A 17,333-nucleotide genomic window follows, 5' to 3' on the forward strand; every position below is an offset into this window, starting at 1 on the left:
ACCTTTAATTTGTTGACTTTTAAAAGGTTTTCCGGTATGTTGAGAACGAATATCGCATTCATTTTTTGCACAAACAAGTAGTTATCCATATTTGAAGACATTTAGTATCCAACGTAATCACTATTGTTTTTGCTGGCGACCATCTTGTTTCCCATTTAGGAAAAAACACCAAAAAGTGCCAAAAGGGCCAAAACATGACCCAAAAAACATTTTTTGGCTTCAAGGCAGAAATGACATACCCTCCCCCCCCACTCATCCTTCCGGATATTTTTCCGCTTCCCGATATCCAAACGGACAATCTTTTTTTCACTTTCTTAATTACATTTATTTTTTCACTTAATTATATTCATTTTTTCACTTTCTTACCAAACAGCGCGCATACGCGTAGTCACTTGACATTTCACAAGGTGCATGAATACATGGTGGACATTTTAAATGACAAATATTTTTCATAAAATAAGATTTTCACCTCATTTAATAGTAGAAATATTGCTGTCAGTAAGTTTTCACAAGCGGTTTACAAAAGCATATTTTATGTTTTTTGTTCTTTTTGAGGGGGAGAGGGGAGTATTCAATTATGTAAACATAATACTGAGTTATGTATCCTTGACCCGAGCTCTCCAGGAAGGAGAGAGAAAAAGCACTGTCATGGCAGACCCAATAAAAGGTACACACGTACGTCGCTTATCATAATTAACTACCCTGTCTTGTTGTCTTTCCCTTATCAGTGAGGCCCTTCACTCATAACTATACATGGTGTCAGGAGTCGGATGAAAACAAAAAATAACAAAACAAAGGAAAAATACAACAACCCATCCTAAATAAGAAACATGAAAATATGTATGAATGATGAAGGATGCACCCTCACCACATGGTAAACTTTATTCATTTCTTTGTTTTTTAAATATCCACTTATTTAATATCCAGTCACTATACATATTCTATACACTTTGATACTCTAGTTAAACACAAAAATGTCTAACCCAAAGGAAGCTTCATCAAAACACACAGAAATCGACCCAATTTCTTTCATGTTACAAATGCAACAACAACTTGCCATGCAAGAACAGATGACGAACCTCATGGCACGTTTTCTGCCCACCGAGCAACACTCCCCCACCCCATTATCGCACCATTCACGGGTGAAACTCGAGCGACCAGTGATAGAACCTGACTTGTCAGACAACGAATAGGTCATTTTTAAGGATGCATGGCTTCGTTATAAAGAGATGATGCAACTTACCGACCCCACAGAAATCTGAAATGAGCTATGGTCTGCATGCAGTTCATCTGTCAATGAAATGTTGTTCAACTTCGTTAGTCCGGATTCCCTGAATAATACCACAGAGGAACAACTGCTAGAATATATTAAATCCGTCGCAGTGAAAACCGTCCATCCTGAGGTATACCGTCAGCAATTCTTTGTAATGAAGCAAAGTGATGGGGAGACTATCATGTCCTTTATTTCCCAGCTGAAATCACAAGCGATGCTCTGCGCTTTCAATTGTGGCAACCAGCAATGTGCAATGTCATTTTCCGAGGACACGATCAAATCTCAAATCATTGCCGGATTACGAGACACCTCACACCAGAGCAAAATTTTAGCAGAGATTACGTCCCTGCCAACTCGAAATAATTACACAAGTGGCCCAATTTAAATCTGTATCATCAAAAAAGTTTCCACCACCAAATAAGATTAAACATAATGATGGCAAATGCAAAGGTTGTGGACACAAGACACACCCAAAAGTTCACACCAGGCCGACTAGAGCCACCTCTATTTTTCAATATTACCATCACATTAGATACAAAGGCCCACCAACACCTCGGATGATTCAGACATACAAATATGAAACACCAACCCGTCCGATTGCCCGCTTTGGCAGACATGGGAGCTCAGACAAGTACAGCTGGTGTGAACTCATTAAACAATCTTGGGTGCACTTCTGAACATCTGCTGCGCACTAGGCACCGGTTACGTGCCGTTAATGATGATAACCTGCCCATCATGGGGGCCTTAATTGCCACAATGTCACTCGGTAAGGCTGCATGTTTGGAGGTGATATACATCAGCCCAAGGGTTAAGGGCCTGTGTATATCACAAACAAATGAAAAAACTAAAAATTATCAACGATGACTTTCCAGCACAACTTAGTAGTCTGATAGTCACAACGAAGATGGACCCCAAACAAACTGAGCAAGCGTTAGCCCCTTGCGGATGCCCATATAGATCACCATGCCCACCACTACCAGACAAGCTGCCATATCGAGGAGAGATAGAAATCTGGATCAAATGCCACTTTGCCAGCAGTACATGTACGCACCAGAAATTGCAGACCATAACCAGAGAACCGCTTACTATCATTCCTTGACAACCACCAACCTAAGGCTGTTCACAAACCAATCCCTGTCCCCCACCACTGGAAAGAGGCTGTCAAATTCCAGCTTGATGCAGATGTATCACTGAACCAGTGCCAGCAGGGACACCAACGACATGGTGTTCGAGAATGATCACAGTGCTCAAAAAAGATGGCAGCCCACGTAGAACAGTCGACCTCAAAAATTTAAATGCAGCGACAAGATGAGAAACACACCACACACCCTCCCCATTCAATCTTGTCAACACAATACCCCCAGGAAAAAAGAAAACTATCCTGGATGCCTGGAACGGATATCACAGTGTTCCTCTGGCTGAGAAAGCACGGGATGCCACCACTTTCATAACAGAATGGGGCAGATACAGGTATTTGCGAGCCCCCCCCCTCAAGGTTTCCAAGCATCCAATGATGGTTGCACAAAGAGATTCGACACCATTACAGAAGGTTTCCCTCGTGTGGCTCGCTGTGTGGACGACTATCTTGTGGGATGATGATATGGCACTGTCCTTTTGGCACACCATTAGATACATCATACTATGTGCTGAAAATGGAATAGTATTTAACCCAGAAAAATTCCAATTTGCAAAAGAATGTAGAGTTTGCTGGCTTCGACATCAACCTAACAGGGTACAACCCATCTCAAAAATTACTTGAGGGCATCAGAAACTTCCCATCATCGACATACATTACAGGAGTTAGATCTTTCTTTGGTCTGATTAACCAAGTTTGATATGCGTTTGCCCAAGCACCCATCATGTTGCCTTTCAGAGAACTACTGAAACATAACAGCAAGGTTTACTGGGATGATACAACTCTTCCAGCAATCCAAGGAAACAATCCTAGAAAGCATCTGGGATGGCGTTCAAACATTTGATATAAATTGCCCAACATGACTGACTACAGACTGGAGTCGATCAGGAATAGGATTTACTCTGCATGCCCATCCACAATGGACCACCTTTGTGGGCCAGGACATTGGAAAGTTGTATATGCTGGCTCCTGATTCACTAGACCTGCTGAAAACCGGTATGCACTAATTGAAGGGGAAGCTTTAGCTATAAAGTTTGGATTGGAAAGCTGCAAAATGTTTGTTTTAGGCTGCCCCCACTTGATACTTGCTATTGACCACAAACCCCTCGTGCCAATATTCAATGATCGTAGCTTGGACGAAATAAAAAATCCCAGGATTTTAGATATCAGAGAGCAGACCTTGATGTCCAGGGCCATATCAATACCAGGCAATACCAATGGTGGAGCAAATGCCATGTCCCGTATCCCTATACCTACCACCAAAGTCAAACAGCTGAATCGGACAGCATGGAAGAAGCGTTGCAAGCTGGAATAGAATCCCAATACAACCAAGAAATATCTCCTATCAAGCAAGAAGCCACGATGGATCACCAATACCTGAACCTTGTGGAAATAGAAAAGAGATTCCCTGAACACAAGGATCTTCTACAGCCAAATGTAAAAGAATTTTGGAATATGCGAAGTGACCTATACACGGTTCAGTCTCTAGTATTCAAGGAAGGCCCCATATTAATTCCAAAAAGCCTACATCACGAACTCATCGACCAACTCCATGGGGGGTCAACAGTATGAGAAGTAATGCCAAGCAACGTTTTTTTTTGCCTGGTATGGGAGCACAATTGCAGGCATAGCGAATCAGTGCAAGCGCTATAACAAAATTGCCCCATCAAACCATAAAGAACCCACAATAGAGCCTGTCCACCCTTTCCAGTTGACAGTAAGATATTTTCAACATGGCTGGATGGAAATATATATATGCTGACAGATATTCAAGTTGGACAGAGGTATCCTCAATGCAACAAGATGCCAGGATCTCCACAGTATGCAACATCTTACGCAGGTATTTCATGAATTATGGTGTGCCGAAGGAAATTGTTTGTGACGGTGGACGCCCATACAACTCTGATGAGTGGAGGACATTTCTCAAAACATGGGGCATATCCTTTCGAGTCTCATTGGCATATTATCCACAAAGCAATGGCAGAGCCGAGGCAGCTGTCAAACACATGAAGAGGATATTAACAACAAATATTAGCCCCAATGGTTCACTGGATACGGACGAAGTGGCAAAAGCACTGCTACTCCATCGCAACACACCACCACCGGACATAGGGGTGTCACCATCAGAACTTCTATTCGCTCGCCCCCTGAATGACCACTTACCAAATCCCACAAAATTTCGCCGTGAATGGTTAGAACTTGAGGGCCATTAACCAGCAGTTCTTCAACAACACGAAACACACTGAAAACAGGCAACAACTCAACCCACTAAAAATCGGGGGAACATGTGTCAATTCAAAACCAACATGGACACAAACCCCCTGCGCTGGGACAACACTGGCACGATTGTTGAAACTCTCCCCCACAGACAATACCACATATTAGTTGATGGCAGCAGGAGAACCACATTCTGAAACCGCTGTTACCTTTGCAAAATAAGCAGATAGCCACAACCTGGCTCATGATGACACCCTAACAGATGACCTTCCAAACAACAGAATCAGGATCCATTCCCCACAATCACCTACAATGCCAAATCTAGTACACTCAGACATTCAACAACACCCTCAAATACAAATAACACCAACCCCCACGTTCCACACCAGGTATTCAAATAAAGAACGAACCCCTGAAAATGATAGATATAATACAGAACAAAAGATCTGAAGCTAAGTGTAGACCTGTCCGTAACAGACGATTACCATCTAGATTTAAGGACTTCCAATTTGGATAAAAATAAATAATAAAAAAAATAAAATAAAATAAAATGTAAACATAATACTGAGTTATGTACCCTTGACCCGAGCTCTCCAGGAAGGAGAGAGAAAAAGCACCGTCATGGCGGACCCAATAAAGGTACACATGTATGTCGCTTATCGAGATTAATTACCCTGTCTTGTTGTCTTTCCCTTATAAGTGAGGTCCTTCCCTCTTAACTATTCAAATTAAAGAACTTGTGTAGCTTAACAGGTGCTTCTGCAGTTTAATTAACCGTTTTTCCATAAGTAACGCGCCAACAGTTACAGAGTAGAATACTGTTTAACATTTCACAGAAAAATGTAAATTATGCCTCCATGAAAAATTTGCTATCCTGTACTTAAATAAAGAGCATTAAAAACTAACTGTAAAGAACCCCAAAATCTATTAAACTGTAGACGAGAAATAACAAACAATTGTGTTCACAAAATAAAACTTACTCTAGGATAGCGATACAAAATAGCTTTAAAACTAACAAAAACAATAGAAAACAAACAAATAAATAAATTAAATAAACATGAATATACATAAACGACCACACACACACACACACATATATATATATATATATGTGTGCATGTATGTGTGTACACATATGTATATTTATATATTAAAAAAAAAAAAAAAGCAGAAATGAGGAAAATCGTCTGCCTTAAACCACTAACCTAGTTCTAAAACAGATCCTTTGTTCGATAAAATGCATGCCCATTGGCTGATAGGAAGGGGTGCGGTGGATACTAGAAAGCTGATTGGCTAACTAAAATCCTCAACATATATAAAAACGAGAAACAACCACAGAATTCGTGCATAAGCCTGACGAATCCTATACTGGATGAAATGCCGAATATTCAGTGTAGCTTAATCGCCATATATATTTTATAAATTACTAACTAGCTCTACCTACGTATTGAGCACTTTTGAAGTAAATACTTAAAGTTTACGCATAAATCTATACTTTCGTATATTAATTTTATGTGAGTAAATGAAGTAGTTATATATATATATATACTAGCAGAAGTACCCGTTGTTGACTGGGTTCAAAAACAGCCTACAGTAAATGGACTGTGATTGATGAAAGTATAATAGGTTATGAAAAGGAGGAGGTTGTAAAGAGATAGGTTTTGATACTCATAAATTTTACCCTAAGCAAAATATGATGAAAGTAAAGATAATTTTTGCGAAAATATATTTTTTATATCAACTTTGTTTCCATTCGTAGCCAACAGTGACCAACAAAATGATGTTTCCTTACAAAGAGAAAATGTTATATATATAATAATATAAATATACAAGAAATAAATGTTACCATAGTCAATAAAAGTTACTTTTATGGTAGAAAAGTTCATTGGTTTGTATTTTTAAGTAGTTTGTAAAAAAAATTTTTTTTTTAATTCACGAATCGGTTTAAAAAACAAAACAAAATGGCAGCGACTTGGAAATGGAGAGCCCCGTTTTCAATTTGAAGGAGGGGCACCTGAGCGAATGCTGTTAACAATTTAAGAGAATTCCGTCAACGTAAGGAATATTTATAAACATATTTTACTGTTTTCCGTTATTTTGTGCTTGAGAAATATTTGAAAATTCATTTAAGTAGTTATCGCCTCAAATTTTGTTTTAATTTCGGTTTGCTGAAATTATTTCAAGTAAAGAGCATTAAAAACTATTTCAAAAAAAAAAAAAAAAAAAAAAAAAAAAAAAACATGAACTGAACTTTTATTGACTATGGTAACATTTATTTCTTGCATATTTATTTTTTCGGGTAGTCGTTTGTTGGCTTTTCTACTAAACACTCTTACAAAATAATATCGACGAAATATCGAAAAACAAAGAAATAAAAACAGTTTTGAAAAATAATGAAGCTTTACTTACTTTACTAAAATAATCCGAAAAAAACAAAATGGGATATTAAAAAAGTAAACACATAATTACTTCAGTTTTTTTAAAGCAAAGAATCAATATAAATATGAATAAGAAGAAAACGGTGCCCTTTTAAAGCAGAACAGCTTCGTTTCAGTTTTACAGTATTGAACGGTATAGTATTGCGCCGTCGGATTCAGGTTTGTACTATTATAATGTAAAGAACATGCAGAAAGGGTTGTAATCAACTGAATTCCTTCTAATACACTGACAAAAAAGCTTAAACAGATATATAAATAAAAATAAAAATGTTATGTAAATGTTTTTAAAAAGACACGTAATCAAGTGAGCAAGATTTTTTCTTTCTTTTGATATGATAACAAGTAACGTTCTTATTTTTTATTATTTATCTATTTTCGAAAGAGTGCCACATGCAAGTGGAGAAGGAAAAAAATAGTTATGCAAAATTTGTGTCAAGAATTGTCTAAAGTTCCGACTTTTTTTTTTTTTTGGCTTTCACTTTAATAAGAATGTGAATTTATGAGTTGAATTTATTCGACACAATATGATTTAATTAAAAATAAATAAAAACTAACCTGAATTAAGATTAAAGTTAAGGTGTTATTGTGGACCATCACCCCTTTTAAAAAACCTTGTGAAACTTTGTGACATATTTACATTCTATGGAGGTCAGGCGTGAACGAACACCCAATAATTTTCTTCAAACTGAAACATAATTATTAAAGTATACTTACGCAAATAGATATGAAAAGTCTTTGTTAAAGTTTGTGCCATATTTCCATGGAGTACAGGCGCGAACGCAGACCCCCACAATTTTATTATACCATCTCTATTTAAGTTAAAATATATTATCAAAGTATTCTTATGTACATATATATCAAAAACCCTTGTAAACGTTTTTTTTTTTTCATTTCCAAACTTTGGGGGTCAAGCGCGAACGCAGATCCCACAATTTTTATGAACCACCGTTCTGCCAGATCAAACATACCCATTCCTGGTCCTCGATACATCTTCTGTCATTATATGTAATCAGTTTTTTAAAACAGTCAACCATATAGGAGCCTATTCGTGACCAGACACACACACACAGACGTTCAGCTTTATATTATAGATATATATATAAAAATTACTATTTTTTAATTATTTGATCTTTTCAAGTTTAAAAAATGTTGAAACTTATCAACCCACATTTATTTTGCTTATGTGTTGATTAAAAGTTTTTAAAAATTATTTTTAACTCTTGTTTTAAAAAAATAAACTTAAATCACGGAGTCAAGGCACGAAAAACGAAACCATATATTTATTTTAAAAAATACTCTAGTTTTAACACTTTTTGTTATATTATGAAACAAAAATAAAGAAAGAAAACACATTATCAAAGAAAGCAATTATTTTATTAAGAAGAATTAATTCAGTTTAAATAATTCTTGTGTTATTACAAAAAAAAAAAATCCCAAAAAACATGGTACTTATGTAATTTTGGTACCGTGCTGAAATAATAACGTTATTTCGAAAGCCATTCTTATCATGGAGAGGAGAGGGTATTGTTTAAAAGTCATTTTGGGGTCACTTGTGCAGGATGCACGCCCTCCAATTTCTTGGTCAAATAAGTATCAAATAAGATTTTTTTCTGGATTGTAAAAACATTTATTTAAAAGTCTGCGTAAGAAAATATAATTTTGGGTTTGTATTACTGTAAACATAGATTCGAAAAAGTTGTCAAAAAACAAATATATGACAAATAAATGTTATCAAAGGCAAGATAAGTTACTTTTCTACCAAACTGGATATATTTTTTGTGTTTTTATTCAGTGTAACATGTTTATTCAGCTCGAAAAACATGCAGTGTTTACCGATGTATTGGAAAATTCAAAATGGCGGCCGACTGTCTCTTTAACACGGTAAGTGTGGGAAAAGATGTTATAAATAATAAACTAGACAAAATACTATTAAAAAAACAACCGAATATATGTCAACTTATGTCACGGTAACATATATTGAGCGAATTTCTAACAGTATTTTGTCTAGTTTATTATTTATAATACCTTTTCCCAAACTTACCCTCTCCGAGAGAGAGTCGGCCGCCATTTTGAATTTTCCAATACATCGGTAAACACTGCATGTTTTTCGAACTGAACATGTTATTGTTACACTGAATAAAAACACAAAAAATATATCCAGTTTGGTAGAAAAGTAACTTATCTTGCCTTTGATAACATTTATTTGTCATATATTTGTTTTTTGACAACTTTTTCGAATCTATGTGTACAGTAATACAAACCCCAAATGTATTTTCTTTTGGAAAGGTGGGGGTGGGGGGGGCTCGTCTTTAAACTATATCTACCTCAGTATTTTCTTTAATTTTCGGATACTTTTGTTCAAAATTATTTGCTATATCGAGTACGACATTACTTGTTTTTTGTTTTTGTTTTTTTAACTAAATAAACTATATAAAATAAGTTGAAAGACCAAAAACTTTCAAAGCTAGGTAGAAAACGAAAAATTAATTTAATTTTTTTAAAGCAGTAAACAAGTAAAAATATTTTTTTTTAAATATTATGGGATGTGCACTGTGCAGTAGTGCAGTGGAGTGCAGTGCATTCTCTTAAAGACAATATCTTCAAAAATAGTCATAAAATGTGTTTCAATCGATATTTATTTAATAAGGGACCAGTTTTCCTACCTAGCGAATAGAGTTTTCCTGGGTCGAGTTTTCCGGAGACGAGTTTTCCTAAATTCAGATTTTTAAAACATGGGTGTGCGAACGGCTTAAAAAACGTCACTAGGTACTTACGCAACTATTTGAGTGGACAAAGGACTTCGATTCTTCTTATAATTTAACTTATTTCTTTAAATTATAAAGAAGAATCAAAGTCCTTTGTCCACTCAAATAGTTGCATAAGCATTTTTTTTTTATTATTATAAATGTACAAAAAAAAAATATTTGGCTAGAATAAAAATTAATTTAAAATGAAAATAAAATAACAAATTTAGAATGAATTAATATAAAAATAAATTTGAAATGAATTAAAATAAAATAAAACAAAACAAGCACAAAATAAAAGTATGAATGAAATTTACTCAAAGAAAAAAGTCAAAACAGAAAACACGATCGATTAATTTGGACTTTAAAATCAATTTGCATTTTGGGAGGCTTTTTTAAAAATTTATTTTGGCCTGAAAAAGTTTTTCATGGCTAAATAAACCAATGTTTGCGCAGGGTCCACACTCGTCATTAAGTACCCGTCACTACATAGGAACGTTGTTTTAAAGCGTCGATAATGTAAACACGATTTTTGTCTCGCATTTTCATTATTTTTATATTTTTTTTTAGTTTACCGACCTGTCGGCCTTCACCTCTAATTGGTTGACTTTTAAAGGTTTTCGGGTAAGCTGAGAACGAATATCGCATTTATGGCGGAGGTTGAGAATCCTGCTCCTTTTCCAAAATCACTAAAATTATGGCGGACGACCTACGCGGGGTTTGTATTACTGTACACATAAATTCGAAAAAGTTGTCAAAAAACAAATATATAACAAATAAATGTTATCAAAGGCAAGATAAGTTACTTTTCTACCAAACTGGATATAATTTTCGTGTTTTTATTCAATGTAACATGTTTATTCAGCTCGAAAAACATGCAGTGTTTACCGATGTATTGGAAAATTCAAAATGGCGGCCGACTCTCTCTTAAACACGGTAAGTTCGGGAAAAGGTGTTATAAATAATAAACTAGACAAAATACTGTTAGAAATTCGCTCAATATATATTACCGTGACATAGGTTGACATATATTCGGTGTTTTTTTAATAGTATTTTGTCTAGTTTATTATTTATAACACCTTTTCTCGAACTTACCGTGTTTAAGAGAGAGTCGGACGCAATTTTGAATTGTCCTATACATCGGTAAAGACTGCATGTTTTTCGAGCTGAATAAATATGTTACATTGAATAAAAACACAAAAAATATATCCAGTTTGGTAGAAAAGTAACTTATCTTGCCTTTGATAACATTCATTTGTTATATATTTGTTTTTTGACAACTTTTTCGAATCTATGTGTACAGTAATACAAACCCAAAAAATTTTTTTTTGCTTTTTTTTTTTAAGTTCGTATTTCTCGCGTTGACGAAACTGGTACTAGTGCAGAGAATGATCTGGACGTAAATAATAACGTTATTATTTTAAAAGCCATTCTTAACATGGGGAGGGTGTTTTGTACCTATTCTATACTTCAACCTTACAATTAAATTAAAAAAAAAAAAAAACATCATAAAACTTTAATTAAACTTGGAAATACGATTTAAAAAATAGCACGGCACTCTGCACTAGTACCAAATGTCTTTTTGGTTAAGAATAAAAGTGTGTTGAAAAAAACTGTAAATAAATAAATTGGGAAAAAACAACTTTTTGATACTTGTGCAGTTTAGCTACCGCGAGTGTACGAACCATTTTTCACTTTCACCTAACAATTTAAAGAAAAATATATATTTTTTTAAAGTTCGTATTTCTCGCGTTGACGAAACTGCACTAGTACCAAATGTCTCGCTCAATATATGTTACCGTGACATATATTCGGTGGGTTTTTAACAGTATTTTGCATAATTTTTTTTTAACTCCTTTTCCCAAACTTACCGGGTTAAAGAGAGTCGGCCGCCATTTTAAATTTTCCAATACATCGGTAAACTCTATGTTTTTCGAGCTGACTAAACATGTTACATTGAATAAAAACACTAAAAACATATCCCGTTAGGTAGAAAAGTAACTTATCTTGCCTTCGATAACATCTATTTGTTATATATTTGTTTTTTGACAACTTTTTCGAATCTATGTGTACTGCACAAGTACCAAAAGGTTTTTTTTTTCTAATTTATTTATTTACATTTTTTCACCATACTTTTATTCCTAACCAAAAAGACATTTTTTTTTTTTTTAAGATCCCGGAATTAATGATTGATTGATTACAAGCTGAAAAAAAAATTCCTCTTTCAAATTTGCGGAGACGATATAAAATATAAAGGCAATTTAAGGCCATGTGTTTACCTCGCCTGGTCTGTTATTAATGGAATGGATGAAAATACGGATTCATTCGACGAAGTACGAATTCTTTTTTCGTTGTGAAAGAAAATTCGAAGTTGATGTAGTTGGCATTTTAGTTTCGTTTATATTTTGGGGTTTTTTTTTGTTGTTGTTGTTGTTTGTTTTGTGTTGTTTTGTTTTTTACCCCTTTCGCGGGGTTTTCTGTGTAAATTTCTGTTCGTAATTTATCTCCTCCTCGTGTTTCGTTCAAAGGGAGATCATTCCTATGGCTTCTTCAAGGTGGCCACCTATAATATAATATTTATATTTAGAAAGACATTTAGGTCGGGTTGTCAGGTGTTCCTATTTACAATGCCTCCACACGGGACAGAGTTAGACACCAGGGTCATTTTTTAACGTAGAGAAAAGGAACAAAAATAAAAATTGTCTCAGACGGGAAGGACTTCTCCACTGAGAACAAGAAATTGAAGTGCAGTATCTGAAGAACAGGTATTTATTTGCTCCCCCACTGAGCAAATTAGGCACAAGGCCGATTTTTAATGTGAGGAGTGAAGGGGAAATGGGGACCAACTCCCCGGGAAGTAGGGGAGCTGGTTAGTGACAATTGGTATGAAGGGTTGCCCGTACATTGACCAAGGTCTTATATGTGGAGTCGCTCCCACATATGGTCTTTGCTTGCAGTATCTGCCGGATCAGATACTACACTGTGATCTTGTTTATATTTTTTATTGCTTTTAAAAAATTTGAAAATACAGTTAAGTAAAAAACAAAAGATTCTTAAACAACAAAATTAGGCACAAGGCCCTACAAGAGATTGGGGAGGGGAAGTAGTGGCGTAGCTAGACCTTTTGCCGCCCGAGGCGGTAGTAAAATTTGCCCCCCCCCCGGCATTTGGGTGCCCGGAAAATTCGTCCATGGAAAATTCGTCTGTTTTTTGCTAGGTAGGAAAACTGGTCCATTATTATTAAGTTAACATTTATTCTGTAGTTGCTCAATTTTCATACCTTGCGAAAATTAGTTGTACGGTATCTAATTTTCCTAAATTCAATTAAATTAAAATTAAAATATGAAAACTGATTTTTAATATTTTTTATTCATTTGAGATTTTATCTGTTTTCCTTTTGTTTTAAGTAGATGGTGGGGGTTGCCCGGGGTGATTTTGTCAGCTCCCCCAGCTAGCAATTGTAAAGTTTACAAGGAGTTATAAAAAATATGCTACAAAAACAAACGTTTGATACTTTCAAAGTTTTAGCCTCATGAATTGGACATTAATAAAATTAATGAATTCAAACTTTCGCATCTAATGTTATTTCCTCTTTGATGTCGGTGTATATACACCCAAATATCCAACTTTCTTTTCGTACCTATTCGATAAAAATTTATATGAAAGTTCCCCTTTAAGTATGAAATCTTTCTGAGGTCATTTTGTTTTTTTGGTGCTTGGCCCGAAGCCTGGGCTATCCTATTAGGTCAGCCGGTCACTGAGTATATCTCCAGAAATAATTAATGTTTGCATTTTTTAAACTTAGTGATTGAAATGAATTAAAGCAATTTATTCTCAATTAATGGAAATTTTGAAAACTCCAAACTTAAACTATTTATCAAGTAATAATTTACAATTGCGTTTGGAGTTTTCAAAATTTCCATTAATTGAGAATAAATTGCTTTAATTCATTTCAAGATCGGTTTTTAATGTAGACAAAGTTCAACCTAGATTAAAACAAAAAAAATGCCTCAATCTTGAAGGATATATTATATATATATATTTGTTTATATATATATGTATATTTATGTATCTACATGTATGTATGTATATATGTATGTATATATTTATATTATATATGTATATATATACATATATGTATATATACACATGTGTGTATATATATATATATATATATGCGTATTTATATGTGTGTATATATGTATATATGCAAGTATGTATGTATATATGTATATGTATGTATAAATATATGTGTATATGCACATATATATAGTTATAAAATAAATACGTATTTATTATAATGCTCCCATAATGTTGAGCATAATGAGAGCCGAAAATGGCAAACGGCCGGTAGCGAATATAGCAATGGTCTTGTTTAAAATTAGATCTTGTGTACAATTAGAGCTGAGGTCGGTTTGGCAACGACTGCCGATTGTTCCCATTTACTTGCCTCTCCACGAGGGCAGAGTTAGACACAAGGCCGGTTTTTAATGTGGGGAAAATCCAGCTCCACAAAAAGGGGCACTCTGGATAGGAACAAAAATAAAAATTCTCAGTCATGAACGATTTCCCCATACTGACCGACGACAGAAAAGGAGAAGTGTATCATTAGAACAGATACTACACTGTGATATCAGCCCAAAGGCTGCTAATCGTTGTTAAAATATTTCTCCCTCGCTCTCTCAGATGGTCGGATTTCGTTCCTAGCTGGAAGTAGTTGCTAAAGTCTAGCCACACCGATGAGCTGTAAACAGCGAAACAGTCCTGTGCGTGAATGACTATTATACACACACACACACATACACACACACACACACACACATATATGTAATTTAATTTAATTATGTTTTTACGTGCATAAAATTTATTTTAGTTTATTTTATTTTATGCACGTAAAAAAATAATTAAATTAAATGCGCCCAAAAAGTTAGGGCGATTAATTCATATAATAATATGAATAATAAAGAGCTTATAGCTAAGGTAGCGAATGTATAAAAATATATAAAAAATGTAAACAAACGCTTATCGCGGAACAAACGCCAATAACAAAAAAATCTTAACCTTATATATTATATATTATATATTATATATTATATATATATATATATTAGTGGATGTATATATATCATGTAATATTAATCGAATATTTATTAAAATGAAAAGTAAGAGAAGTAAATCGAATTAACAATTTCGGGTTTGTTTTATTATACACATAGATTCGAAGAAAAATTGTCAAAAAATAAAAAAATGGCGCCAGACTTCGTTTAGAATGCGGCAAGTTCGGGAAATTGACTTAAAACTAAATACATATTGAAAATACTCTTAGAAACCCACCGAATATATGTCACCCCATGTCACGCTAACATATATTGAATGGATTTCATTTGTATTTTTCGCATATACCGATAGACACTATGTTTTTCTAACTGATTACACGTTTTAAGTGAGTAAAAAACACTAAAAACTTGTCGAGATAGGTAGAAGAGTAACTTATCTCGCCTTTGATAACATTTATTTGTTATATATTTTTGACAGTTTTTTCGAATCTATGTGCATAGTAAACCAACCCCAAAATGTCTATTATATTTGGTACTAGTGCATGAGCTGGCCTGGGCGTGGCTTATCACTCGCTCGGATTTCTCCGTAAAATGACGTCACATGCTGCCATCTGACGGAGAAAATGGACGAAGGGTGGGGGTGGGGTGCGTACAGAGAGAGAAAACACGAAAAAATAAATGGCCGACAGGTGGTGGGGGGGGGGGCTAGCAGCGCCAAATACAAGTTTCCAGAATATTTCAACACGAACTGCTTGAAAAATTAATTCTAGCATTTTCTTTAATTACTATAAAATTAATATAGTGGTAAAATTATTTAAAAAAAAAAAAAAGAAAACAGAAGCCAAACCATTTCCAAAAAGGTCAAATTCACGAAATTAGCCATTAAAAGAATAATAAATGGTAACAATAACATTATGAATAAAAGTTACTTTCCAACTTATCTGCATCATTCGTTGGTATTTTTAAGTAGTTTTAAGTGCTTTTTATTTCATATCGAATGTTAGAGCGGAAATGCCAAGTTCTAAAATGCCGTAAAACATACCCTGTTTTTTTTTTTTTTTTTTTTTTTTTTTTTTAAATAATTACTACTTTTTTAAATAGAAAAATGAATGATGCAGGTAAGTTGCAAAGTAATTTTTGTCAAATAATAACAGAAAAACTTACCGTAATTATTTTTCACATGCATGGGAGTCAAATAGAAGAAAACTTGTCGTAATGTTTCCAAGGAAAAAAGCTAAACAGAAAAAAAAATGGACGACTCTAGCAGCAGCAGAAGCGCCAAATACAAGTTTCCAGTGCTTGAAAAATGAATTGACGAATAACACCGACCACTCTAATTTGTTTTTTTTTTTTTATAGGTAATTGAGGTCGCTGACAACGAATCTGATAGTCAAACTTGGGGCAATCGGATTTCTCCGTAAAATGACGTCACATGCTGCCATCTGACGGAGAAAATGGACGAAGGGTGGGGGTGGGGTGCGTACAGAGAGAGAAAACGCGAAAAAATAAACGCGCGCCCCAACACCACATCCCCCCCCCCTGTATGCGCGTAGCATAAACGGAAGCTGCAAAATGGTCAAAAGTAGTTCGTGGGTTCAGGGGTAAATACCATGCAAACGGTAAATTTGCCCCAAGTTTGACTATCAGATTCGTTGTCAGCGACCTCAATTACCTATAAAAAAAAAAAACAAATTAGAGTGGTCGGTGTTATTCGTCAATTCATTTTTCAAGCACTGGAAACTTGTATTTGGCGCTTCTGCTGCTGCTAGAGTCGTCCATTTTTTTTTTTGTTTAGCTTTTTTCCTTGGAAACATTACGACAAGTTTTCTTCTATTTGACTCCCATGCATGTGAAAAATAATTACGGTAAGTTTTTCTGTTATTATTTGACAAAAATTACTTTGCAACTTACCTGCATCATTCATTTTTCTATTTAAAAAAGTAGTAATTATTTAAAAAAAAAAAAAAAAAAAAAAAACAGGGTATGTTTTACGGCATTTTAGAACTTGGCATTTCCGCTCTAACATTCGATATGAAATAAAAAGCACTTAAAACTACTTAAAAATACCAACGAATGATGCAGATAAGTTGGAAAGTAACTTTTATTCATAATGTTATTGTTACCATTTATTATTCTTTTAATGGCTAATTTCGTGAATTTGACCTTTTTGGAAATGGTTTGGCTTCTGTTTTCTTTTTTTTTTTTTAAATAATTTTACCACTATATTAATTTTATAGTAATTAAAGAAAATGCTAGAATTAATTTTTCAAGCAGTTCGTGTTGAAATATTCTGGAAACTTGTATTTGGCGCTGCTAGCCCCCCCCCCCCACACCACCTGTCGGCCATTTATTTTTTCGCGTTTTCTCTCTCTGTACGCACCCCACCCCCACCCTTCGTCCATTTTCTCCGTCAGATGGCAGCATGTGACGTCATTTTACGGAGAAATCCGAGCGAGTGATAAGCCACGC

General features: G+C 34.6%; 1 protein-coding gene across 2 annotated transcripts in view; it reads right to left on the reverse strand.

Annotated features, from left to right (window-relative positions):
- Positions 1-12,350, reverse strand: part of LOC145241474 (fanconi-associated nuclease 1-like) — a 281,174-nt gene extending 268,824 nt beyond the window's left edge. The window contains exon 1 of one of the 2 annotated variants that reach the window (XM_080104461.1): positions 12,087-12,350. The gene's annotated coding sequence lies outside the window, so the exon portion shown is untranslated. The remainder of the gene's footprint in view (positions 1-12,086) is intronic. The other variant, XM_080104462.1, reaches the window with a different exon arrangement.
- Between the last annotated feature and the right edge of the window lie 4,983 nt (positions 12,351-17,333).

This window comes from Euprymna scolopes, chromosome 20 (assembly GCF_053919585.1).
Source record: "Euprymna scolopes isolate OS-2025 chromosome 20, ASM5391958v1, whole genome shotgun sequence".
Lineage (NCBI taxonomy): Eukaryota > Metazoa > Mollusca > Cephalopoda > Sepiida > Sepiolidae > Euprymna > Euprymna scolopes.